Source organism: Neovison vison, chromosome 5 (genome assembly GCF_020171115.1).
Source record: "Neovison vison isolate M4711 chromosome 5, ASM_NN_V1, whole genome shotgun sequence".
Lineage (NCBI taxonomy): Eukaryota > Metazoa > Chordata > Mammalia > Carnivora > Mustelidae > Neogale > Neogale vison.
Genome location: NC_058095.1, coordinates 134,025,743 through 134,053,192, shown reverse-complemented (window position 1 = coordinate 134,053,192; position 27,450 = coordinate 134,025,743). Strand labels below are relative to the sequence as shown.

Genomic DNA, 27,450 nt, shown 5'->3' with positions numbered 1-27,450 from the left:
ACAGGTAGAGTCTGTGTTCCTTCCCTTTGAATATGGGTGGGTCTTTTTGACCCCTTCAACTCATACAGGACAGATGCTGTGTGACTTCTAAGGGCAAGTCATAAAAGGCACTACAGTTTCTGCTTGGCCCTTGGAAAATCAAGCTGCCTTGCATGGGGTCTGACAACCCTAATGCCACCAGACCCCACAGAAAGAGATGGAGGGAGAAGCCCAGAGAAATTCTGCTTGTTTCAGTCCCCAGCAGCTCTGGTGTAACCAGCTCAGGCACTAGAAATATGAGTGGTCATGTCTCAGAGATGACCCCAGGTCCAAAAGCCCCATGGCTCCAAACACATGGAACCAGAACCCCCCAGCCATGCATTTCTTGAATTCCTGATTCCAGAGACAGCGTGAGATGTCCGTTTGTGTCCATCAACTATCAACTATAAATGATGGTTGTTTTACACCAAGTTTTGGAGTGATGTGTAATACAGTGATGAATAACAAGAATGACATTGGCTAAAAGCAAAGAAAAAATCCCAGGAAGTTATTATAGTCTGATATCATTTTCTTAGTGCTCAGAAATGAGTAAAATGAAACAAGAAAATTTTATTTTAAGAGTCATTGAAAAAATACAGTATTTTCTAGATTTTGATGTTCGTTTCTGATTTTATTGTGCTAGAATTAGAGAATTATTTGTATTATTTCTACTTTTCAATATGCATGAAGGTTTTCTGTGTAGCATAATACGTGATCAGTTATTGTAAATGCAACTTTTGTATTCCTATACTACTGAAATCTTTATAATTACAACAACATAGTATCAGCAGCCTTCCATTTCTTTAGACAATATCTATTAACTTTCTATTGTGAGCAATGATAAAGTTAGCATGCTTCCTCCTTCCTCTCCCCTACTTCCTCTTCATCTCTGTTGTCTTTTCTAATGTTTAATAGTATGGCTACAAACACTAATATTCCTGTTACTTGATCTGTCAACTTTAAATGCTATCTCCTGATTCTTAGCCATTACAGATGAAGCAATCGATAGACTTACTCTAACTCCCAATTCCCTCTCCAAAGTTGCATTAGTTATATAATGTCTAAATGGCCATATCCGTTTGATCACCACATTCTCTCACATTTGGTTTCACCCTTGCCTACAGCTAAGGTGTCACAAGATTAAGTACTACCTGCCCATACACCAGCCAGTTTCCAAAGTCATCTCCAGGGATTTCATCAAGAAGAGTTTATTCAAACAATATTCCCTGTGCTCCTGCATGTTCAGACAGCCTGGACAGACTTTGGTCTTTATATCTCAAGGATACTTTGGCTGGATATTTAATCTTTGGCTGACACTTTCCACTAAAGATACTGTATAAGTGTTTAAAATATTGACAGTTTGGTGCATGCTGTTTATCTGCTGGGAAAACTGGCTGTTCTTATACATGCTTTTCTCCTGTAGAATATCTTTCCCTGATGCTACAGCACTTGGACATTTTGCGGGAGGTCATGAAGTCTAGAAGGTACACTGGGGGGCCCTCCCAGCAGAAATCTTTTTCCTCCTGAACTCGCACAGAGGTTGCCAATGTTCTGCAATTACCACTCACTGTGTGACTCCTTGTTTAGCCCGACCTCTTCTGCTTAGCTGAACCAAATGGATCTAGAGGGCCTCAATGAGAGCCCTGCTCACCCCAGTTCCTGACCCCATTCTTGTAAACAAGTGATGTAGCATTTGCAATTAGGGAGAGCCCCTTATCTTCGGGAGGTGGTCCAATCTGAGCTCTGGCATACTCCAGGCTTCCTCTCTACTTCCTCCTATGGCTTTTGGCCATTCTTACATAAGTTTGAAGCCAGTAGGTTATACATATGATTTCAAGAAAAGGTAAGCTTTGCAAGGTCCATTTTTTCTTCCTTAGGCTTTTGCCTTTTTCCTAGGAGAAGGGGCAAAAAAAAAGCTGAGTTGTGGGACCCTTTTATGTCAATATAGTGCAAAGTGTCAAAAGCACTTTTGGTTTACAAGAACTGGACTCAATGATAAAGAAAAGGGTTTGTGGGTCCTAAAGATCCAGAGATTGGTTCCCTCAGAGCATAGATTTTAACTACACATTATATGGTAGAAAACGCTCTCTGATAATCACAGAGCAGGTTCCCTCATTTCAAATGATGTAAGAGAAGAATCAGATGGCTGGAATGAATTGATTTGGAGGAGGAAACATAACTAGATCATACAGAGCCCTCTGAGAAGTGCCCAGAACTCTATCCCAATTTGGAAACTAAATTTTGAATAGAAATAGCAACAGAAACCCTCTGTTTGTGGGGAGAGTCTCAGAGAAGAGAGGACTACAGTTTTGCTTCCCAAGATATAACTTGGGAAGATACGTTTTGGAGCAAGTCTCCAACCTAGCATCTGAAGAGTGGGAAAGAAAGGACAAGAAAGTTTTCTATGCAAAACATTCCCATATGCGTGGAAGTGGCACAAACAAGAGAAAAACAAGAATGTATAGACACTGGGGTTCGAGGTCACAGATGTCAGTCATAGATGCCCCAGGGCACTGCAGCAGAGATTACTCAGGGGAACTACAGCTCCCTGGAGGCCAGCAAGTTCAGGAGACATCACTTGGACCAAACACGCCTCGCCAATGACAGGACAATGCAAAGGCAACAGCCTTCTTCCCAACATATATATCCCAAAAGAGATGGAAGGAGAGAGAGTGAATATAAAACCGACTGAATATTTAACTTGATTTGGCCACATGGAAGTTGTAAATAACTGAGTCATCTTGAATTACTCAGATTATCTCTTTGCCATCTCCAAAATGGGAGGTACACAACTGAGTTAATTTCACTTGCAGAGAAATAAACACTATTAGAATTTTATACACATAGGTTAGCGACTGTGAAACTTTAAATCTGCTACATGTGGGGCCTTGCCTGAAATTCCAAGGAACACTCGTGCAAGGCATACTTGCACCATGAACTAATTCAAACCCTAGACAAGAATGGAAGCAAGTCAGAACCATGATGCTATGAGAGATCCGTGTGCAGAAAGCCACAGTCTGGCCCCCCAAACTGATATTCACTTCACCGAACACCTATTGATAGTCAGCAGAGACCAAGAAGAGGGAACAGCATGGAGAGTTATACTTAGGGCCATCAGCTCTGACTCTGAACTGCCAAAGAAATAAATCTCCTACTCACAGAGGGAAGGTCGATTCTAGGGGTACCAGCTTAGGCCATAAAGGTGGGGATGGCAGTATATTTAAAGAGTTTGATTTGGAAGAAGAAACAAGATCCCATGTTTAAGCTGTGAGGAGTACCCATAACTAGTGTTATAGAAGCTAAATAGACTAGGGAGGAACTTGAGACCTGCAGAATAAAGAACACCATGATGATGCAAGAACCAAGGAGTGGTCAGTTCCTATCATCCCTCTAGCCGGACTGCCAGGATGCAGTAAATAGGATAGTCACTATTGCCGGGAACCAGTGGACATCCCAAGAGGCTTAGAGTGGTGTTCCATACATCATTTCCTACAACCCTAGGCAAAGACCTATCCTTAGTCCAACTTCAGGGTAGCGCCTTCCATAGCATAGTCTACGCTGGAGGGGAAAGTGAGCAAAGAGAAATCTTTGGGACAACAGTGATAATCCTATAATAGAAACAAGGATAACTTCACCCATGATCCCCATGTAACTGCATAATCTCAGAAACTCTGAGAAGTAAGTCATGGGTAAGCAAAGTTTGAACAGGGACTTAACTATGATATTCCTGGCCAATATTTTTCCCCCTAGGGATGCAAATATTTATTAGGAGGATGAAAGAAGATAATATTTTTGGAAATTAACCAATGCAATTTATTTTTGCAGTCATTCTTAAATTCTTAATGTTTTCAAAACTCTATGTACTGAGTAAATAATAATTATTTCAAGAGGGGGTCATATCCAATTTAGAACAACAAAAAAGCCACCATTTCATTTTAAGTTTGAAAGTAGAAGTTAAAAAATCCAGAGTGAGCAAGGAGGAAATTAAATTCACAAGGGTCATGTCTAGAAACCCAAGATGGTAGGCAACAGGTTCAGGGAGATTATAAAACAAAAGAGTAATAACTTGACTTTCCCAGGTAAAGCCCACCACACTACAAATGTTCTAGAAAAAGCTCAAATCCAACAATGACCGAAATGCTATTAACAAAGTTGAATAAGGTCTCTGGGTTCTTGAGTTTTTGACCTGAGTGTGATGTAGAGAAAGATATAAGAGGCTTGCACTGAGAGAACAGGTGGATCAAAGGAGACTTCACGTTTGGAACAAAGAAGATAAAGAAGGATGGTCTGACAACTTGAGACCCTGGAGGCGTATGGACTTAACGGTGTATAGACCAGGTTTTCAAGTTCAGACAGGACTAGCTATAAATTGCACAGATGATACCACATGGATCAGATGACCCATCCCTAGGCAGAGACAATTTCTTTTAAAATATTTTATTTATTTATTTGACAGAGAGATCACAAGTAGGCAGAGGGACAGGCAGAGAGAGAGGAAAGGAAGCAAGCTCCCCGCTGAGCAGAGAGCCCGATGTGGGGCTCGATTCCAGGACTCTGAGATGATGACCTCAGCCGAAGGCAGAGGGTTAACCCACTGAGCCAACCAGGCACCCCCAGAGGCAATATTTTTACCAGTCCCTCCCTGAGCCCTTTTTTGACCAGGATTTTAGTTCAACTCCTGGTTTGAAGTAGAAAATAAGGGAGAATCACAAACTGATTTGAAAACTTATACTGACCACATCAAGTTCAGGAAATTACTAAGTAAACTTGAATTGGCAATACAGAAATTTGCAGCATCAGAAAGACTGGAAATTCTTGAGTAGTTTCAGTTATCCTAGGAAAAAAGCATTTTCATTTTTAACATCCAGATTTTGTGACTATGTGAAAATTAAGCCCAATATCCATATTAAAAGTAACAAGTATATAGCAAACATTTAATAAATGATAGCTACCAATTATTATTACATTATTACATCATTCCACTTTCATCTGAACTTTATGCTTTGTTTTGTTTTGTTTTTTTAAGATTTTGTTTATTTATTTGACAGAGATCACAAGTAGGCAGAGAGAGAGGAGGAAGCAGGTTCCCTGCTGAGCAGAGAGCCAGATGCGGCGCTCAATCCCAGGACCCTTAGACCATGACCTGAACTGAAGGCAGAGGCTTAACCCACTGAGCCACCCAGGTTCCCCTTTATGCTCTGGTTTTACCAACTTTTAGGTCTTAAGAAGCAAACATCTTTAAAATGTCCTATTAGTTTATTAGGTGGCACAAAAGTACTGGCAAATAAAATCCTTGGTTCTGAAAGAGGTAATATAGTTATGGGACTGTGGTGGAGTAAAAGACTAATGTTCAAGAAGGGAGCATTCTAGAAGAATTGATTAAGTTCGTAATTTTGCCTGGAAAGGAAAACAAGCTCATCTAGCCCCCAAGTCACACATGAATTATTTGTACTAGGATGACATTTAAATAATTAATAATGAGAAACTTAGCTTAATATTCCTGCCAACCAGCCTGTATTGAGGAACCAAGTTTTTTTAAATATGGCTTGGGAAGTCTGGGATCAAGTAAATGTGTTGGGTGGTCTTGCAAGCTATTTTCATCACATTGTAGGAGCTCAGTGGACTGCTTTTCTCTCCATTAAAGGACTGTACCAGAACATCTATTTATATTCCCAAGTCAGGCCACCCTCTTTCTTGGAAAATACTGTCAAAAGTGAAACACTCTTCCATTATGAACTGCCTGATTTTACTCTCTAGGGGTGCCACAAGTCTTACTTTGTATTTATTTTTCATCCTTTTGAACATGCATTTTTATAGCATTGCAAGTTAATTACAGATAATTTTTTAGTCCTCCTATTTTGGGTTGGTTACTTTTATTAGCATGTAAAGAGCTATCTTCATTCTTCACGTCATTGCCGCAATGACTCCAAGACTCACCGGGGGTGGGTTACTTCTTCCTGAATCATGTGTTTATGAGCTTCAGTCATTTCCTGGCCAGAATTGCTTACTGTTTATTTTGACTTTCTCCTCCATTTGAAGATTCTTCTGAGTTTGGGGCAGGTTTGTCTATTGGCTATAAGTGCCTAATCACATTTTTTTTTTTACCCAGTTGGAATTATAATTTTATATGTAAATGGTGATGTGAAAATGCCCCAAAGTACCACTTTTTTTGTGCTCTCAAGACTATTTCTTAGAACTACTAGTCTTTAGTCTTCACTCATCCCTCAGAACCTAAACTAATTCCCTATCCACACTTGTAAAATGCCTAAATGAGTTTATAGTCATATAATTGTGAATAAACTCATCACCTATTATAATCCTAAAATTATTAATCAGGACAAGCACTATTGTATTATATTATAACTGATTAATAATGCTACTAGGTATTTCATTTTTTCGTTCATGAAAACAAAGCTTACTTATTAAAGACACCAGTGTTCAATGTATGAGTGTTAGCCTTTTCATGTATGATGATATTTGGGTAGAAGAATTCCTTTGCCATATATTAGAGTGGTATTCATTAATTCATTCAATAAGTTTAGTAGATAGTTATCGAGTGACAACTATATTCCAGGCACTCTCCTAGGCAATGTGTGTACATTAGCTAATAAAACAACAAAAGATCTATTCTTATTGAGATTACAATCTAGCTAGGGGAGATAGAAAATAAAAAATAAATTGTGTTTACTGTTGATGTTAACATATGGAGAAAAATAAGCCAGAGAAGGGAGATGGGACAAGGTAGGAAAGAAGCTGCTATATTTCAAAAGGTTTTAAGAGGGAAGGCCTCATTGACTAGGGGAGGAGACCACCAGGGGAGAGGATATGCACAGGCACAGATCTAAGGACCAAAACTATGAGGCAAAGAAAAAGCAGCAAGTGCATAGCCTTGGGGCAGGATGGCCTGGTGTGTTCAGGAACAGCAAGGAGGTCAGAGTGGGTGGAAAACTGGGGGGGAGAAGAATGAGAGAAGGGATGTGGAGAAGGTAGCAGGTAACCCTGACATACTTAGAAGTCTCTGTGGAGGCTTTGCTTATAAAGAGTGAGACGCCATTGTGCGGGCATTGAGCCAAAGAGTGATAAGATCATATCTTGTGTTTTAAGAGGGTATCTCTGAATCATGTCCTGAGAAATGTGTGTAAGGAGGGGATGATAGAAGCAGGGAGTCAGTGTCAGAGGCTTTTGCAATAAACTAAGTAAGTAAAAGACAATGGGTAGTACCAATCAATGAACGTGGGGAGAGCATACCAATTCTAGACCAAATCTGAAAGTCAAGTCAATAGGAATTGCTGGTTGACCATAGGACAACTCTGAGACAGTGAGTCAAGAATGACACTAAGCTTTTTACCCAGTGAGGGGAAAGAAGTAATTGCTATTGGCTGACATGAAGAAGGCTATAAGGAATAGATTTAGGGCTAGGGTGGGGTCATGTAAGATCTAGAGCTTAGTTTTAGACAACTTAATTTTAGGTGCCCATATACATAGGAGTTTAGCTATAAAGTTGATAGTAGAATATATCAATCTGGAGTTAAGGGCCTTCCAGATATCACCGTATTGATAGCCTTTAAAGCCATAAGACTGGATGAGATCACTAAGGGAGTAGGCAGAGATAGTTAAGAGATCCAACAGTGAATGTGGGCACTCCAGCTTTGGAAAAATGAGCTGGGGGAAGGGAGAAAAGAATGAGAGAATGTGGTGCTCTGGAAGGCAAGGGAAAAAAATGTTTTAAGGAGGAGAGGGTGTTAAACTCTCTCTTTACCCATCAGTTGATGTCAGTGTTAAACTTCATCTTATTGACCCATCTGTGCCAAGTTCTACTGATAGGTCAAGTTAAAGACTGGGCATTTGCCACTAGGTTTATTTTTATATTTTTTAAAAGAGATTTATTTATTTATTTGTCAGTAAGATTGAGAGGAAGCACAAGCAGGGGGAGCAGCAGGCAGAGGGAGAAGCAGGCTCCCCACTGATGAAGAGGCCCAATGAGGGGCTCCATCCCAGGACCCTGGGATCATGACCTGAGCCAAAGGCAGACGTTCAACCAACTGAGCTACCCATGCATCCCTTGCCTCTAGATTTAAATCCTACATTTAATTTTTATTGACCCTCGTGAGTGTAATTTTAGTAGAGTGGTGAGGATGGAAGTGTGAATTGGTTTCAAGAGTGTGGCAGAAGAGAAATGGAGTACAGAAAAAAGTGGGCACTTCTTGGCAGACTTTTGTTATCACAAGCATAGATACGGGGCAGGAGCTGGAGGAGACTATGTGGTCAGGAGAATGATTTTTAAACTTGTTTTCTAAGACTTGGTAGGTGATAGGATGTTGTGTGTTGAGGGTCATGACTCAGTGGAGGAGGAAAACCTGGTGATGCAGAAGTGAGGAAACAATTCCTGGAGGAATATCTATGATGGGGTGAGAAGACAGGGGTGTAAAGCTTGGGGGGAAGAGCTGGCTTTAGAGAGGAGAACTGATGGCTTATTCATGGTATCACAAGGGAAGGTGGAGCCGTAAAAACATGGGTAACTGGAAAACCCACTCTTGAGGGCTTCTGTTCTCTCAGGGAAATAGGAAGCAAGGCTGTTATCACCAGATAGTGAGCATGGAAGATGAGGTTCGGAAGTGTGAGATGAGATGGGTATAAAAGAGTCAATGGGTCAGGAAATGTCCTAAGATTATCAGGCAGTGCTTATATCCCAAGTAAGCATTGGGGGACTTCTATCTCTTGGGAAAATATTCCCAGATTATTAAAAAATGTGTTTGAAAAAAATGTGTTTGATGGAATATTTTGGGGAACCATTGTATACTATGTTGGCTCTCTCTGCTAGAGTCAATGAACAGGTTAACAGCTGCTACCACATCCTCTTTAAGGAAAGATGTTTAACATTGTACAACCAAGTTTTTTCCAGATGCTTGAGAGCACTGAAGTCTTAGTGTAGCACCACCTATTAGCACCCTCCAGAACACCGTTCCATGGAATCCAGTTTGGAAAATCACTGCCACAACTATAGCACCACCAAGGTGCCCCCCCAGTACCTGACAGAAGCTCTGGAAGTCACCCCTATTCCATCCACAAGGGGCAACATCTGAACTAGATGCAAAACTTAACTCTCTAGGTAAACCATGAGGCAAGAGGCAAAGAAAGTAGCAAGTGCATAGCCCTGGGGCAGGATGGCCTGGTGTGTACAGGAACAGCAAGGAGCTGTTCTCTGAAGTTCCTCATCCATGAACCATGATGGGGTACAAGAAGCCTTCATGACAATTCAGGCCCATGGGAAGAACAACGTGCTCAGCTCCAGGAACTCAAACCTGACATGCACAGGCTGGGAGATCCCGGCAAGTCTTTACACTCAGTATCGAAGTGTCCACTGAAAGATTTCCTTCACAGTTGTGGGAACAGAGTACACAGTGATTAAGAGTGCTTACCGGAAGTCCATTAACGTAGGAGCAAATCTCAGCTTCATTTCCTACTTGCGGGGTCACCTTGGAAACAGGTTAACCTCCAAGGATCTCGGTTTTCTTCTTTGTAAAACAGAGAGGATATCCCCTACCTCACTGGCTATTGCGAGGATTAAATGAGATAAAACACATCAAGCACTTAGCCCATTGATTTTTTTACATGCGTACTGTAACAAGAGAATGCAGTAACTGATAGGGAGCACTTCTCTAAATTAAAAGTCCTTTGAAATTGTAAAGCAGCAATGTTGGTTCTTTATTAACAGTGTGGGAAAAGGAATGAAATTAAGAATGTTTTTAAAACAAAACATGTAATACAAATAGATTTGGTTCTTAAAAGTACAATGCAAACCCACTACTCCTCACTGATTTTCTTCATCTGTTTTCTCCCCAGGATTTTGATGACAGTCTACCATAGAGGTTTATCAAACTTGCGCTACATTATTGCAGAAAGGAATGGCTTTTCTGTTGGGGATAATAATAGTAACAAAATAATATCATTTTAGATTTGTGGTCTCGCATTTCCTTTCAAGCAGGTATTGCTCCTGATGGGAAAATAAAGGTTACTAAAGGGTTAACTGACTTTAGTAAAGGTCAACAACATGGCAAAATCATTCCACTCCCGGAGCAGCAGGAAAGCGTGGTTCTGACATATTTATAACTCCATGGTTAAGATGTTCGTTTAATGTGCTTTTTTATCCAAAGGTCTCTGACCATTTAAACCTTTCCCCCCTTTAAGTTAGATGTGACTTGCTAGCTATTAATGTCCTTTAAGTACCTGGTTTATGCTCACTTTAAGATCTGGCCCTAACAATTTTCAAAGAATACTACCTTGACAAAATTCCAAGATAATTACAGCAATTGTGTGTGTGTGTGTGTGTGTGTGTGTGTTTTAAACAAACAAACATCTTTGAGTTAAAATTAAAACCTCCCTTTAGATTTGAAGTTTAAAAGAATTAAGTTTGCTTGCTTGTTGTAAGAAGATATTTCTGAGACTTTGTGATGCAAAGAATAAGAAATACATTTTGAATATAGCTTTAAAATGTGCTTGAATATGTCTGCTATGAATCTTGGAAACTGATCCAAGACCAGGTTCAGAAATAGGAGCTAAAAATCTGAAGTCTAGGGCTTGTTGCCCAATCCAAGAGGACCGCCTTTCCCCTTTCTAACTTTGATGCTTCTAGATAAAATGGCATATTTCCTTGCAGCTTGATTACCTATTAGTAAATAAAAGTGGTATTTATAAGTATTTGGGGGTTATATTATATAAATATTTTCATTAGTAAGAAATACAGGTCCTAAATGTTGATGTGCATGAATGGATACAAGTCAATACACGTGCACACGAAAGGATAGAATTACGTGTGGTGTGCATCTAGATTTTCGCAGCAGACCCAGCCATATGTTTCTTGTCTAGGAGGCTGCCCAGTGAACTCATGCATGTGGACAACAGTTCTAGCAGGCAAAAAGCCATATAAACAATGGGCATAACTCATAATGAAACAAAGAAGCATGCTAATAGCAAATTGTATCATTATAGAACACTACTCAACCGAACTTTTTAATGAGTAATTTTGATAAATGAGCAAATGAGATGTTAATATAGCCATCCCACTGAAAAGAAATCAAATGTTTGATGGTGAAGGAGCACATAGCATTTTGCACTGTAAGATGTGACAAGTCACTTCCTCTCCCTGACTTTTGCCTAAGCTTATCTTCTCTGTAACCTTTCTGGAGTCAGCCAGGACAGTACCAAGCACAATGCCTGGAAAACGGTGGTTAAGTTGTATGAGATATTTTGTTTTGTCATTGCCATTGGAAAGAACTGCTTCCAGTTTCAGAGAAATAAAGAACGGGATTTAAATTCTTTGTCCTTTTATGTAATAAATAGAATGTGTACTTTGTGCTTAGGGTCGGGGTGGGAAGGGTAGTGTAATAAAACTAAGGAATTTCACTCATAGAGGAGCATTTTTGTATGTTGAAAGTAAGCCTTATGTTTCACCTGATGTTTTCTCCTGAGAAAATACAGTTGCCCTGCTTAATTCAATGAGGAAAATATTTAATAATTGATGAGGATTTGTGGAGTTGAAAATTGTAAACAAGGCAGTATTTCAATACAACAGCTCTAAAATAACTAAATAGACTTCCTCTGTTGTATTTATTTACCCTTTCTATAGCACCTATCATCTTAATACTTAGGCATAAAAGTACCGGGCATAATGTGAGGATGAAAATATTATGATTCCATCTCATTTTTCTCTCTCAGTAGTTAAAATATTGACAGTGTTCAGCCATACATTTATTCCGCCATGTTACACTGCTCTGTTCCTGAGACTAAAGAATTCCTTATGTACAACGAATATTTCAGTGATTGATGTGAAAGAAATATGAAGGCGTGACACTGTATTTTAGGTAAACAGTCAGTGGTTTATTTAAATAGAAGTTATATACAAATTTGTAGATACAGTAGCAATAGCCAATGGCCCTGTATTCAGTGTTCTTTGCCTTGGTTTCATTCTCATTTTCAAAGAAGCTCTCTCTCCTCTCGTGATTTCACACCACCCAGTTAAGTTGCTGAGACCCATTTTTAGCTGCTGGGGCTGCGGAGGTTATCAAGCCCTTTCATGTTAATGAGCTACACAGACATGATTTATATCATAACAATTGATGACAGATGGTACAAAATCCTTGTAATTGTTGTTTTGAAGATAAAATGATGGGGCACCTGGGTGGCTCAGTTGGTTAACCCACGGACTCCTGATTTTGGCTCAGGTTATGATCTCAGGGTCCTGAGATGGAGCATTGCCTCAGGCTTCATGCTCAGTGGGGAGTCTGTTGCAGTTTCTCTCCCTCTTGCCCTCCCCCACTCATGCATGTGCATGCTGTCCTCTCTAAAATAAATAAATAAAACCTAAAAGAGAGAGAGAGAATGATATGAAAGCACCAGGTGCCTCAAAATCCTCATCTGTGCTGTGGGAATCATATTCCCTTTCAAGTATTTATTGAGTGCCTACTATACCAGGTCTGCAGCAGCAAATACCAGAGAAAAATCCTCTGCACTTTGGAACTCCCACTCTTGGGGAGGTAGGCTGGAGAGGGATAGGCAGAAGCAATGACAATAAAGCAAAATGTACAGTGTATTTGATGGTGGTGGTGATAAGTGGTGTATGGAGAAAGATAAAGGGGAAGGAGGTTAGGAGTGCTTATGGGGCTTGCAACTTAAAGTGGTTTGACAAGGCCAGCCCCGAAGAAGTAAAAACAATAGTAGAAGTTCATAGAATTCTTGTGAAGGTAAATAAACTGTATGTAAAATGCTTTGACCAGTGTGTGGCACATAGTAAAAGTTAATAAGTGTCGGTTTCAAAAAGAGGTAGTGATGTTTAGTGTTGTCCTGAGAAAGGTTTTTGTTCTGTTCCTTCATTTGCCATGGCCATTTTTATCTGAAATTAGGAATGAATTTGTTTTCAAATTTTGTATCAAAGGTTCAAAAAACTAATTTGTAAACTAGATAAAAATTCAGAACTGGGAAACCTAAGTCTTAGTGGATATATTATCCACAATTTGTCCCTGTCTTAAAAAGGGAGGAGGAGGAGGAAGGGAGGAAGAAGGGAAGGAGGGAAAGAAAAAATTCTTTATTTAATGTCTATTTTTCTTTTTTTTTTTTTAAAGATTTTATTTATTTATTTGACAGGCAGAGATCACAAGTAGGATGAGAGGCAGGCAGAGAGAGAGGAGGAAGCAGGCTCCCCGCTGAGCAGAGAGCCCGATGCGGGGCTCAATCCCAGGACCCTGGGATCATGACCTGAGCCGAAGGCAGAGGCCTCAACCCACTGAGCCACCCAGGCACCCCTAATGTCTATTTTTCAAAGAATAAAATTGTTTTACGTCATAGATATAGTTTAAATTATTTGAACTTTATATGTAGTCTAACTTGAAACATAGGTCAGTTAAAACAGATGTATCCCAAATATGAGAAAATACTAATCTTTGCTAATTGAATTAACTGGGTTCAAACATCTTAGTCAATATGCAGAGGTCTTGTATGTTCCTTTAGATGATTTTTCTTTACAAACAGCTTTACTATTCTTGTAGGTGTACTTTAATAGTAAACAAAGAATAAGTTATTTATATTAAACAAGCTAACAACAAAGCTAATATAAAAGGAAAATAAATAATTATAAGGCACCACTGTCACCACTGTTGTTCTACATAGTACTAGAAGTCCCAGCAACAGCAATCAGACAACAAAAAGAAACAAAAGGTATTTAAATTGGCAATGAAGAAGTCAAACTCTCCCTCTTTGCAGATGACATGATACTCTATATGGAAAACCCAAAAGACTCCACACCCAAACTACTAGAACTCATACAGCAATTCAGTAATGTGGTAGGATTCAAAATCAATGTACAGAAATCAGTCGCTTTCTTATATACTAACAATGAAAATATAGAAAGAGAAATTAGAGAATTGATTCCACTTACTATAGCACTAAGAACCATAAAACACCCGGAAATAAACCTAACCAAAGAGGTAAAGGATCTGTTCTCGAGGAACTATAGAACACTCATGAAAGAAATTGAAGAAGACACAAAAAGATGGAAGAACATTCCGTGTTCATGAATTGGAAGAATAAACATTGTTAAAACGTCTATACTACCTAGAGCCATGCATACTTTCAATGCCATCCCAATCAAAATTCCACCTTTTTCAAAGAGCTAGAACAAACAATCCTAAGATTTGTATGGAACCAGAAGAGACCCCCAAATAGCTAAGGAAATGTTGACAAAGAAAAACAAAACTGGGGGCATCATGTTGCCTGATTTCAAGCTTTACTACAAAGCTGTGATCACCAAGACAGCATGGTACTGGCACAAAAACAGACACATAGACCAGTGGAACAGAGTAGAGAGCCCAGATATGGACCCTCAACTCTATGGTCAAATAATCTTCGACAAAGCAGGAAAAAACATACAGTGGAAAAAAGACAGTCTCTTCAATAAATAGTGGTGGGAAAATTGGACAGATTTGTGTAGAAGAATGAACTCGACCATTCTCTTACACCATACACAAAGATAAATTTGAAATAGGTAAAAGACCTCAGCATGAGGCAGGAATCTATCAAAATCCTAGAGGAGAACATAGGCAGTAGCCTTTTTCTTTCAAGATATGTCTCAGCAACTTCTTTCAAGATATGTCTCCAAAAGCAAAGGAAACAAAAGTGAAAATGAACTTCTGGGATTTCATCAAGATCAAAAGCTTCTGCACAGCAAAGGAAACAGTCAACAAAATAAAGAGGCAACCCATGAATGGGAGAAGATATTTGCAAAAGACACTACAGACAAAGGACTGATATCCAAGATCTATAAAGAACTCCTCAGACTCAACACACACACAAAGCAGTTAATCATGTCAAAAAATGGGAGAAAACATGAACAGACACTTCTCTGAAGAAGACATACAAATGGCTAGCAGACCTATGAAAAAATACTCATCATCATTAGCCATCAGGGAGATTAAAATCAAAACCACATTGAAGACCACCTTACACCAGTTAGAATGGGCAAAATTAACAAGACAGTAAACAACGTGTGTTGGAGAGGATGTGGAGAAAGGGGAACCCTTTTACCCTGTTGGTGGGAATGCAAGTTGGTGAAGCCACTTTGGAAAAACAGTGTGGAGGTTCCTTAAGAAATTAAAAATCGAATTTCCCTATGACCCTGCAATTGCACTACTGGGTATTTACCCCAAAGATACAGATGTAGTGAAAAGAAGGGCCATCTTTACCTCAATGTTCATAGCAGCAACGGCCACAGTCGCCAAACTGTGGAAAGAACCAAGATGCCCTTCAACGGATGAATGGATAGGGAAGATGTGGTCCATATATACTATGGAGTATTGTGCCTCCATCAGAAAGGATGAATATTCAACTTTTGTATCAACATGGACAGGACTGGAAGAGATTACGCTGAGTGAAGTAAGTCAAGCAGAGAGAGTCGAGTATCAAATGGTTTTGCTTACTTGTGGAGCATAAGGAATAACACAGAGGACATTGGGAGTTGGGGAGGAGAAGTGAGTTGGGGGAAATCGGAGGGGGAGACAAACCATGAGAGACTATGAACTCTGAGAAACAAACTGAGGGTTTTGGAAGGGAGGGGGTGGGGGTTGGGTGACACTGCTGCTGGGTATTATTATGGGGGGCATGTACTGCATGCAACACTGGGTGTTGTGCATAAACAATTTTGGAACACTGAAAAGAAATAAAATAAAATGGAAAAAATAATTATAGGGCACCCACTATGTGTGGGTATGTGCTAAATAATTTGGAAGTTGCTTTCATTTTTCCTTCAAAAAGTTTTGAGGACTTGTGTTTTGGGCACTGCCCAAGGCACTGGTGGGACATCTGAGAAGTGTTTGGACACAGTTCTTGCCAGATCTCATAGAGCTTACAGCCTTATAGAGGAAGGTATGTATGGCCTCGTTAGTTCTTCATATCCTTATAAAGAAGGTAGTGCCCCACGTGTATAGGGAGGAAAACTAAAACCAAGAAAAATGAGGTGAGCTGTCAAGGGCCACTCAATCAAGTGATGAGAACCAGAATCAGTTTAGAACATTCTGTTCACAGGTGCAAGCTCTTTCACTACTGACTCAGTAAAATTTGAGTGTGAAATACAAATGCAGTTGGTATTTACCTTTCTAATTACAGCCTGTTTACTCAACTTTTAAAAAATTAATGTTCATTTCTCGATGTAAATCGATGCAGTAGGAAGATGAACCATGACCAGACTACGCAACTAGGTGAGGCGAAGCTGGGATTCACATTTTGCCTTAGGTAAATCATACATGGATTAATCTAGAATCAACATTATGGTTTGTGCACCTCAATGATTTTTTAAAACCACATTATGCGGGAAAAGTTCAGGTAAAGAAGCATCTTTTTTTTTTTTTTTTTTGTATTTTTGTAGTTTATGAAGTGATGTTTTTACAATGATGGGTCAATAACTATTAAGCCAAATGGCATGTGTCTCCTTTTTTAGCTATCTGCCAGCAACAAGTCCAAAGAGAGCCTCAACAACATAACGGTATGCATCTTGCAACTAAAACATTTTGCACAATTATGTAACAAAAAGGCAGACACTGCCCCATGAATGCCCCAGATTCCATCTGTGATCCCCTTCTCCTTGCCTACTTCCCTGCGATTGGTTTCCATGAAGCCATGTGACCCAATTTTGGCCAATGAATTAGTAGCAGATGGTAACAGGTGAGACTTCTAGAAAACTTTCTAAAACTTGGCCTTACCTTTAGCTTTTTTCTTTCTTCCTAGTGGGGCAGGAAAAAGAAGTTACACTTTAAGAAGGTACACTTTAAGAAGGGGAACAGGGAAACAAAATGAGCTTTGGGGCCTTGTGGCACCAAAGAGCAGCTGTACAGTCCCCAACTGGAGCTGCCTCCCTTTGGCTTCTTGTTTTGTTGAAGGAGAAGTTGAGACCAAACGTATGTATCTTCAGCCGCCATTAGTCAAGTTTTCTGTTCTTTGCAAAGGAAAATAAAGCGATACTTAATCAGTGATCTTCTCCCTTCCCTTCCTTCTCTTTTCCCCTAGATTTTCCTTTCCTGTTCCGTTATTCCCAAGTTTCTAGGTTTTAATTTTTTTCTTTCTATTCTTTTCTAATCAGTTCTTTATCTTTCAATTGGATAGAATGAATGATCTATTCACTTGACTCCCAGTGTTATCAGAACTGTAAACATGCCCGAACTCCTGAATTTCCTACTCTTCAGACCTTTCTTTTCACTTCTTACCAAGACTTGAAATATGAGATGTTGTTTCCTATTTTCTTTCCCTTGTACCCCTTTCCCAAAATAATAGGTTGTTGAATTTTAGTCTGAATTTGTAATATCTTTTGCAGCTGTTGCGTCATTGGTTTCCTATGGTAGCAAGTTGTGGCAAGAGCAGTTTGACTCAGCCCAAGCTTTCTACCTACCAGTGTTACCCGGTCCTAGAGTTCAGTTCCTACTAATCAAAGAATTAAAATGCAAGCCATTTCTGTTTGCTAATTTAAAGTTTGCTTTTTTGTTTTTTTTTTCTCTGAAGCACCACTCAACTAACCAGAACACCTTAGCCAGAACACAGGGAAGATGGTACTCTCAGATATGATGTGGTCATTGTTAAGCTGGTAGAATAATTTTGAACAATAATCTGGCAGTATGTTTCTAGATCAGTAAAAAAAAATTCATAATCTTTGTTTTGGGAACAACTTAGACGAGACCAGCTTAAAAAAAAATTTTTTTTTTAAAGAAAGATGCCAAGATAGTCACTATAATCTAAGTATAATTGCAAAGATTTGGAGAAAATTCTTGTGGTGGGGATAAGCTAAATAAATAATGGCAATTCACTACTAGGACAAATAATGATTATGATGACTTTATATAAAAATAAAAGATATAAAAAATTACAATAAAATTATGAACCCCAAGTCAGAAAAGACAGTAGTTACCCCTGTAGGGCTAGGAGAGGGATGTGACTGGGATGACCAGAGTGGGGGCTTTGAGTATTGGAAATATTCTATTACTTAAGCTAGGAAGAGGCCACAGGAACGTGCCATAACATATATATGTTTTATATTATTTTACACACATGACATAGTTCATATTATTAAAAAATAAAAATGTCTTTTGAAGAAATTTTTAACCTCCACAAAAGCTCTCTCTCCATTCTTCTTAGTGTTACCTAATAGATACAACTTTATCCAGAGTATTGTAATTGTATTTTATATTATAGTTATTCATTACTTTTATCTAAGTTCATCTTCGTATGCTTATAATACTGAGGCTAGTGTCTTGTATATAGCATGAAATTAAAGTGGTATTCTGCAAACTATGTACACTTTAGCTGAATTAAATTATTTCCATGGGGCATAATTTCTAATTATAAAAATAAAAAAGGCAAGGATAGCTATATTTCAAATCTGATAATGCCTCAATTTGTTATATTTTAAAAATGCAAATTATCTGTTTATTACATTATATCTCTAACATTTGCAATCTAAAGACTTGCAAAGTGCCTCTTTTTTTTTTTTTTTTAAGATTTTATTTATTTATTTGACAGAGAGAGACACAGTGAGAGAGGGAACACAAACAGGGGGAGTGGGAGGAGAAGCAAGCTTCCTGCAGAGCGGGGAGCCTGATGGGGGGCTTGATCCCAGGACGCTGGTCATGACCAGAGCTGAAGGCAGATGCCCAACGATTGAGCCACCCAGGCACCTCACAAAGTGCCATTTTGAAAAACAACTTTTCCTATGAATTTTCACTCTGGTTATGAAAATTAAATTTTTATTTAGTACAATTCTACTTAAAAAATGAAAAAATAGTATAATTGATTGGATCATTTTAAAATGATTAAATATGATAGGGACAACAATATTAGATAAATGTGTTCCAAATCTGATACATTTCTGTATGTAAAGACTTCTAATTTAAAAGAAAGTTGCCAGAATCCATGTTCAAAAGGTGTTTATCAACACATTTCAGTTTTGCTTGTTGTTTTTAATATGTGCCCCCAAATGGAAATTCAGGTTTTCAGCTATATTGTGTTTTAACATATGTCACTCCAATTTTGTATGTTATTCTAATTGGCTCAACAAACATTTCACTAATCATCTACCATGTACAAAATACTGTGATGGGGAAAGGCTAAAAACATGGTTAAGGTGCATCTTCAGTTCTCAAATGGGTTACCTATCTAGGAGCGCCAATAATATTTAATGAAAGCAGGAAGGTGAAAGTACCCTAGTGATAAGTGAGGGAATTAACACTTGCTGGATGCCTACTTGGGCCAGGTTATCTCCTGCTGTGTATCTCATACTGGCCCAAGTGAGGACCCAATAAACGTTAATCCTTCGAAGTATGGGGAATATCATTTAAATGGGTGGAAAAAAAGGAGAATCAAAAAGGTACTCTTTCCATCACATTAAAAGAAGCCTCAAGAGGGGAACATAATTTTGTGGTGAGGGGGTGGAATATGTATATCTGTGTGTGGGGTGTCATGGAATCATTTTGGGAAGATTCCACAGCGATAATGGGGCGGGGGGGCGGGGCGCGGGGCGGTGAAACATCTATTAAGGCAGCTAGGAAGGAGAGGGCGTGGCAGGGTATCCACCTGGGTTTGAAGTCTGAAATACATGAAAATCTACGTGAGTGGCGATTCACAGACCTGTACCCCTGGGGATAAAAATATATGTTTATAAAAAATAAAAAATTAAAAAAAAAATCTACGTGGGGCCCTCAAATGTCATGGTTATTGTATTGATGCTAATTTGTGTCACTTTGGGTTTTTAAATGTAAGTATGCTCTAATTAAGGCTTTGCTGGAGGTGAGGTGGAATGGACCCGAGGGAAGGAGGCCAGAGTTTCAGAGCTGCGGGGTGGGGGGGGATGGGGAGGAGGGGGTGGGGTGGAATGGGGAGGGGCGTGGGGGGATGGGGAGTAGGAACGCTGCCTGAGACTTGACTAGAAATGACTATGCAGGAGCTTGGAAAAGAAGAGATACGTCTGAGAGCGCAATAAAGATATTTAAGCTAGAAGGACCCAAACTGTATTGATTGCAACAAAACAAAGTTATAAAATGTCATTTTCCTCTAATTTCCAGACAGCTCCTCATTCAAATCAAAACATGTTGTTTACCATGTAATCACATAATATCACCAGCTGTTTGCATTCCTAGTAAGGCTTTTTACATGCCTTTCTCAAACTCAAACAGGAAAACTTCCTTTTGCAGAACATCATTACCAAAATACCACATGTGAAAAAATGGGCATGGAAACCTGACAATACACGTTCACTTCTGACCCCAGGGAAAAGTCAAAACTATAGTTTAAGATTTATTTATAGCTTTGGAAGTCACATTTATTTTGACTTTGAATTAAGTCTAGTCTTTCAACACAGCTTTTACTTCTGAAAATGGACTCAATTTTCCCCCATCCCTGCCTGAAATTGTATGTGTTAAATCATCCATGCGATCCTTGGCATCACTAATCCAAAGGCTTAAGAACTTTAAATATACACAGATACTGAAGCGTCTTTACCTTAGAGAAATCAGGGTGTGGTACAGATAATACTCTTAATACTGTAAAAGACTTTTCTATCATTGACACTAATTTTTCAGAGTATTACCACTGGTGAAGTATAATTAAGAAGATCTGACAAAAAGTTTGCAGGTAGGTAACATTTATTTTTACATTAACAACTTAAAATCTCTAGTTGTGAGTTCTGCCTTATCGTTTACACTGAGTGAGATATTACTTGCCTTGCGGGTGCATGTATGTTCTTCTCTTTTCTGGGACAAGATGTTAGGTAAAAGAATACCAAGTTTAAAAAACTCAGAATACCAACCTCTAGCAGCCTTGTTAATCCATTCATCTTTTGGTACTTGTAATAATGAAGACTAAGTAAAAGAAGTATATGCATTTAGGAAAATGAGTCATCTTTGACCCAAATTATCTTGGTTTTAAACAGAATTGAAGTACCGTAAAGAATGGGATAAAGAATGGGATATGAAAGATACTTTCAACCCTGAAATTTTATGATTCTGTAATTTCAAAACATTCTTGTATGCGGTTAGAATTATACATTCCTGGTGAAAAACTGACATGTTTACATTCTCTGACTTCTCATATCCCTGCACACAAATGGAAGCGAAGGGTAAGGGACAAAATGTAAAGATGTGCACATATTTTTGCTAGGCTATGGGTACTATTTTTCTACCTTTTTCCCTTCTGTTCACACCCTAGTTGGTTTAACGCTAAGTTTGATACAGGGAAAGAGTAAATGAACTGAATTGGAACTTCAGTTCATATACACAAATGTATGTACAGACACACACAAAATTTACTCCAGTATCCTAACTCTCAGTGATAACCATCTTTATTCTTTGGTTTTGCTCTTCCCCACCCATCCCCAGATCATACAATGAAGTGATTCTGCCTTTTAAATTTTTATCTTTCTTCTTTCTTCCTTTCCTCTAAATCTGGGGAGTTGCCTTAATGGAACATTTCTGTTCTTTCTTATCTGTCAACAATTAAAAAATAATTGGCAAGTACTTTCCCCCCTAATATTTGATGTACTCCCTTCTTTTAACCACATTACCCAGATTCTGGATATTAATACTGACCTTCCCCTAATTTCCTTATCTCTCCAGAATGGAGTCTTGTACTTTTCGATCTTTTGTCATTCTATTTACATGCCTCTGGCTGTTGCCAAAGGAAGAGAGTGCAGCTTGGAATGCTTTTCCACGTGCAGAAAAGCACTTGCTACAGAACATATTTATGGTCGGTCCGCCACTCAGCTTTGAGAAAGAGCTGTTAGTACAAGAACTGCCACAGTGACATAATTTCTTACAGCATCCTTCACTCTTACGGTTAAACTCACTTCCTTCACTCCCTGCCCCACCTAGAGGGAAACTTCACAGTGTTTCCAGTAGAGGCAAGTTTTTCGTTTAAACACTGCATTTGTTGATATTCTACCGTTTTCCAAACATGCCTTTTCACGTTTCTTCCAGATGTAGTGCAGTGTAAGGGGCTGTTAACCGCGATTAGACCAGGGGGTGGTGTCCGCAGCCGCTTTCCCGAAATAGAGACCCCACCCTGCAATGGCCCCTCCGCCTCCAGGTCCCATTTTCTTTCGGGGTTCCTGATTCCTGCCGCACCCACACCTTCAGATGTGGGCATCCCTCGCCTTCCTGCTCTCACAGCTTTCGTCTTCTAAGACGACTTTGCTTAAGGGGTGGTCTGTGATTTTCAGACACTGTCACACTTAGGCCATTTGTTGTTCTTCGGAACCCCGAGAGCAGGGCAGAGCCCTCCTCTCAATACTGTCGGATGTCTAAGAGGCAGGCCCGCTGAGTCGTCCTGTGAGGATCAGAAGTGGGCTGTGGACTCATCGTCCAGGCTGGACCACCTTTCCCATCATTCCTCATGCACAGACTGTGGCAGGTGGCAGAGATCGCACCAGGCGGTACACTGCCTTTGTTTTCATTAATAACGCACACCGGGCCTTCAGAGATGTTTGGAAAATGCCACACAAAATGTAGAACACGGCTTTTCCTGGCTAGAAGTCGTTCCTTTGCTCTCATTTCCTGTTTCTCGGCCTCTCCCTTGTTTCTCTTCCCACCCCACTTGTGCCACATTACTTCAAATCTTGCTCTCCTAACATAAACTTCCCCTTCGCAGCCTTCCCACCGCCGGGGCGGTTTCCCGCGCGGGGCGGGCTCAGGGGCACCGCGCAGGGGTGTCGGCGGGCCCGGGAGCCCCAGCGCGCTCACCTAGGTTTGCAAGAAAAGTGGCGCTCGCATCTCCACCGCTGACCGCCGCGCCCCGCCAGCCCCCCTCCCCACCCCGCCCGTCCGCTTCCGCCCGGTCTCCTCCCCGCCCCCGCCGACCCTCCGGCGCGGCGCTGACCCCGCGCCCTTCGAGCCGCGGCGGGAACGGGCGCCCCGCCGCTGCCTCCTCTCTCCCGCCCCAGAATCCCGCGGATCTGCTCCCCCGGGCGCGGGGGCGGGGAGGGAGGGGCCGCTCGCTTCTCCTGCCTCCCTACTGGGGCACAGGTCGGGGGCTGGACTCCCCAACACCGCGGGCCCCACAGCCCTCGGGGCCTCGGCAGGGGTCTGCAGCTCCAGCTTCCTTCCGCTCCTGCAAGTTCGCCTGCTTTCGCGAATAACTAACACGGGCTGGCGCCCCTTCTGCCGGGTTTCCCAGGCGAGGCATGCGTCTTCCCCCGCCCCCATCCATCCCAAGGTGAAGCACCGGGAGGGAGGACACCCCCGCAACGTGCGCCGCTCCCGAACCCAAACAATGATCCGCTTCCTTCCTCGCCCAGCCCTCCTCTCGCCCCACCCCCCGCGCGCACCCCAGCATCCAGGGCACCGCCCGCCCGGACTGCCCCTGCCCGGACCCCATTGTTGCCCGACCCGGGCGATGCCCGGCGCCCGGGGGCGGTCCCCGGGAGCCGCCGCGCCGCCGCGCCCGCAGCCTCGGCCGGCCGCTGGAGCCGGCTCCGCCCACACCTTTCCAAGTTAGCTGGCGGGTGAGCCGCGGGGACGGCTCGGGCGCCCGGCCCCCTCCCTGCACGCCCCCACCCGGGCCGGAGCGGGGAGGGGGCGGGGGGCCGAGCGGGCTCCGCGCTCGGTTTGCCTCCGAATTCTCTTCCTAAGGCTGCCTTGCGCGCTCTGACACAAAAGAGGGGACTTTCTCGCGGCTCAGCGCGAGTCCTCGCCTGGAGAGTTGCAATCCGGGGGCTCCACCCGCCGCGAGGCCCCGCGGGCCCCCCTCGGCCGGCGGCCCCCAAAGCTCGGTTGGCCATGTGTAGGTTATTTTGGGTGCCGCAGCAAGGTGGTGCAGGTGAAAGGGAAGCTCGGCCGAGGCCGGAGGCCGGGGGGCGGGGGCAGGGGTGGGGCGGGGTGGGGCGGGGTGGAGGCTCCGCGGACCCACCCCCCAGCCCGGCGGCCCGGGCGGCGAGGCGAGGGCCGGGCAGTGGGTGTTGCCTTCTACCTCTGCGAGCGGGGAGGGGTTAGTTTCCCACAGGGGATTTCAACCATCACACTCTGAGCCCGCCTCCTAATCCTCGGGCGGAGCGGCTCGGGGGCCCCATTTTATGGCAATAAAGCGACTTAGCGCCTGCTGAGCGAGCCCCTCCCCGCCGCCGCCCCCGCCCTCGGCCCCACCCCGGGGCTCGCCCGCAGCGGCGGGGCTTTGTTTCTGGGGTGGAGGACCCGGAGCTCTTTTGTTTGGGGGTTTGGTGTTTTCACCCCCCCCACCTCACCTCACCCCACCCCACCCCACCCCCCGCGCCTCTCCGGTTTCCTGAGCTGCGGGCTGCAAGGGAGGAGAAGCGGCGTCTTGCAACCCCCTCGGCTGGGCCCCGGGGTAATTCGATGCGGGCCTGGCGAGGCTCCCCACGCTAGACCGGGGCTCGCGTCTCGGCAGCCTCCACCCACCGGCCCACCCTACATTTAGCGCATCATGTGATCCGGGTAAGTCATTTGCAAGTACAACAGTTCCCTGGGTTGCCCCCCATTCATTTCCTGAGAACTGCAGAGAGCAGCTGAGAGGCTCTGCCTGTGCGTGTGCGAGTGTGCGTGTGAGTGTGCGCGGGTGACGCCGTGTGTGTGCGAGAGTGAGTGTGTGCGCGCGCGTGTGTGTGCGAGAGAGAGAAAGGGAGAGAGAGGGGGACACTGTGTGAGGGAAAGAAAACAATTTCTCCTGCTCTGCAGCTTCTGTTCAGGTCTGTGCCGATTCCGTTTCTTATCAAAATAAACAACCCCCTCCTTTTTTTTTTTTTTTTTTTTTGCCATCCCAAATCAGACCGTATTCTCTTAACATGTTTTATTTTCCTTCTGTCATCTGCTCAAGTTAAATCATTTTGGTTGGTCTATGTTCTTAAAGGGGGAAAGTGTTGGGAAGCGGGAGGGGGCCGAGGGAGGGCGATGCTATTGCTGAGCAAGAAGCGTCGGTCGGATATGTGGAGAAGAAAGAAGGACGTTTCTCCCCCCACCCCCAAATTCTTTTTTTTTTTTTTTTTAAACTTATCAAGTACCGTGAATTAAGCAAATGTTTTTCTACCCCTAGTGGAATTGTTGGTTGCAGTGTTTGGCTGACAGTTGCCAAGGATGAGAAATAAAACACCAGGGCTGAATTGGGGGGGGGGTGTTGTGGAAGTAGTTTGCCCCCAGGAATAGAGCGAGTTCGGAGAATAGCCGCCGCACCGGGGCTGTGTGGGCTGTGGGTGTGCACCGGAGAGAGTGGAGGGGAAGGGGTTAAGGCGGAGATGACACTGCTGGCATGAATAGTGGTCCTGGTGCTACATTCATTATTGTCTCTGGTCGTAATGATGTGTAACTGTCACTTGCTACGGTGCCTGGTCCATGGAAGTAGCCAGGGGCTGGCCCGTGGCTGTTATTTTCAATTACGGGGGAGCCGGCCGGAGTTGACAAGGGGCAACTTAGCACGTCCACGCGAGCCGGGAAGCCCGCGGAGACGGCCTGGGAGCCACTTCTTGGCTTAGAAGCTCGCTCCCAGGACTCAGACTTGACCTCCGCGACATTAGTTGGTGTTCATGTTAGATGCTCCCCTGCGGGGAGAATCAATCCTGCTTTTGTTGGGTAGAGAACTGCCTATTAGAACTTTGAAAACTTTTATCTTTGGGGAAAAGGGTGGGGTGCACTCAACAGTTCTGTTTCGAAGTGCATTTGAGGCAAACGCTTGGAAAAAGTACCAATTCCTTTGTTATATGCCCTGCAGCTTCCCAACCCCCTTCCCCCTGCGCTTCGAGTTTTGCATACTTTAATAGTAATACCCTTAATTCAGCTGATAAAAACTGACTGTGTTGAGTTAAAGAGTATTAGTACAACGGAATGTGTAATCTGGATAAACAGTTTGTATGGTTAATATTGTCAGCTCTCTAATTTAACCGTACAGATTTTAAGTATCGTTCTGTATGGATTGTTTTAAGCAATTCCACTGGCTAATAGAATTCTCCGCCGAGCACTCGGCTATTTTATTTTAAATCAGCTTTAATATTCTGTTTCTCAGTAACACTGGGGAGGTGAGCAGCTCTATTTACATTTACTGCATGTGCATCCAGTGGCTTCAGTAGACATCTGTCAATCAAATAACGTCATTCTGCAAATCCACGAAGACGCCTGCAGGCCCTTTTCTTACTGGAGGATAGAGTTGTTTGGATAAGTAAATGCTTTGAAATAAATTTGGTGGCGTTTAACAGGGCGCAGCTCGTGATGGGAATAGGAGTGGTCACTTTGAAGAGTGGGTGTATTCCATCATCTAAGAAATGCTCTTTGGAATTGGCATTTAATAAAACCGCGACACCCCTTCCCCCCCAGGAGCCGGGCTGTGCTGTTTGTAGACCTCATTCCCATGTTGTTTACATTTGTTTAGAACCACATAAAAATTGGTTGTGATAAAGGGGTATACTTCCAGGCTAGAAAATGTTTAACTGTGGAAGCTCAGTGGACATGGGATGTTGAAGGACAAACATTTCAGTTGCATAAGTTGTATCTCTTGCTGCAGGCTGGTCAATGTGAAGACTAGCTTGAGTCTGGTAAGCTGCTTTGGGTTGGGGAGAGAGCAGTTAGAGCATAGAGGTATAGGCAGACATTTGTCGTGTATTTTGGAGAGAAGTTTAATTCTGCCTTGTAATTCATAACTATTGTAAAATATACGAAGGCTGGTAAAATTTGGGGCTTTTAGTTTATGAAATAAAACTGTGTGACGAATACAGTTCTGTCAGGCTTGTCATTCTTGAGGGATTTCTGTTTATTTTTGAGTTGCTTCAGTTGATTTATTACTTGGTAATGCCTATTTGAAAGAAACTTCGTTCAGATAAACTTTATTTTGAAATGCTTTGTCTTACTATTTATTGAATGAAAATTGTTGTGCCGGTGAGCCCTTAATATATATCTTTTTTTTCTCCAGAAAGTTCTTTTTCAGTAACCGAATGTCCTTTGGGAGAAAACTGGTCCTGCTGTAGCATTTGAGACCTTGACCTTAGCAACTCTTGGCTGGTGCTTGTTTACTACAGCTGCAGCCTATGTGTACAGAAAGGGAAGGGACTGCAAACACTCGTGGGCTCACTCTCCCCAGGCCAAGGGAAAAACAAATCAGGATGCTTGACGTTCATTCATTACGAAGAGTGTGCATCAGGCATATAATAGCAATAGTGTTCTGGTCATTTAAAAATATATATATGTTCCTAGGGGATTACTTCCCCACCTCCTGTGAAAAGTAAACAAGCACTTCAACAGACTGAGTGAGTTTTAAATGTTATATCATGAAGCAGGCTGTTAACAGCTTAATGAAATAATTTGGTCTTAAACATAGGTGGGTTTTTTTTGTGTGTTTTTGTTTTTGTTTGTTTTTCCTTTCTGCAAAGAGGACACAAGTGCTTAGACCTTTAGGCCTACACTGAGGGCATCTTGAACT

At 42.1% G+C, this 27,450-nt stretch overlaps 1 protein-coding gene across 3 annotated transcripts in view; it reads left to right on the top strand.

Annotated features, from left to right (window-relative positions):
• The window catches only part of KLF12 (Kruppel like factor 12), a 612,181-nt gene that overhangs the window by 140,977 nt on the left and 443,754 nt on the right, over positions 1-27,450 (top strand). The window contains exon 1 of one of the 3 annotated variants that reach the window (XM_044249871.1): positions 24,216-24,485. The exons of 1 other annotated variant lie outside the window; for it this stretch is intronic. The gene's annotated coding sequence lies outside the window, so the exon portion shown is untranslated. Of the gene's footprint in view, positions 1-24,215; positions 24,486-24,658; positions 24,737-27,450 lie in introns of those variants that run through there. One more of the 3 variants, XM_044249873.1, reaches the window with a different exon arrangement.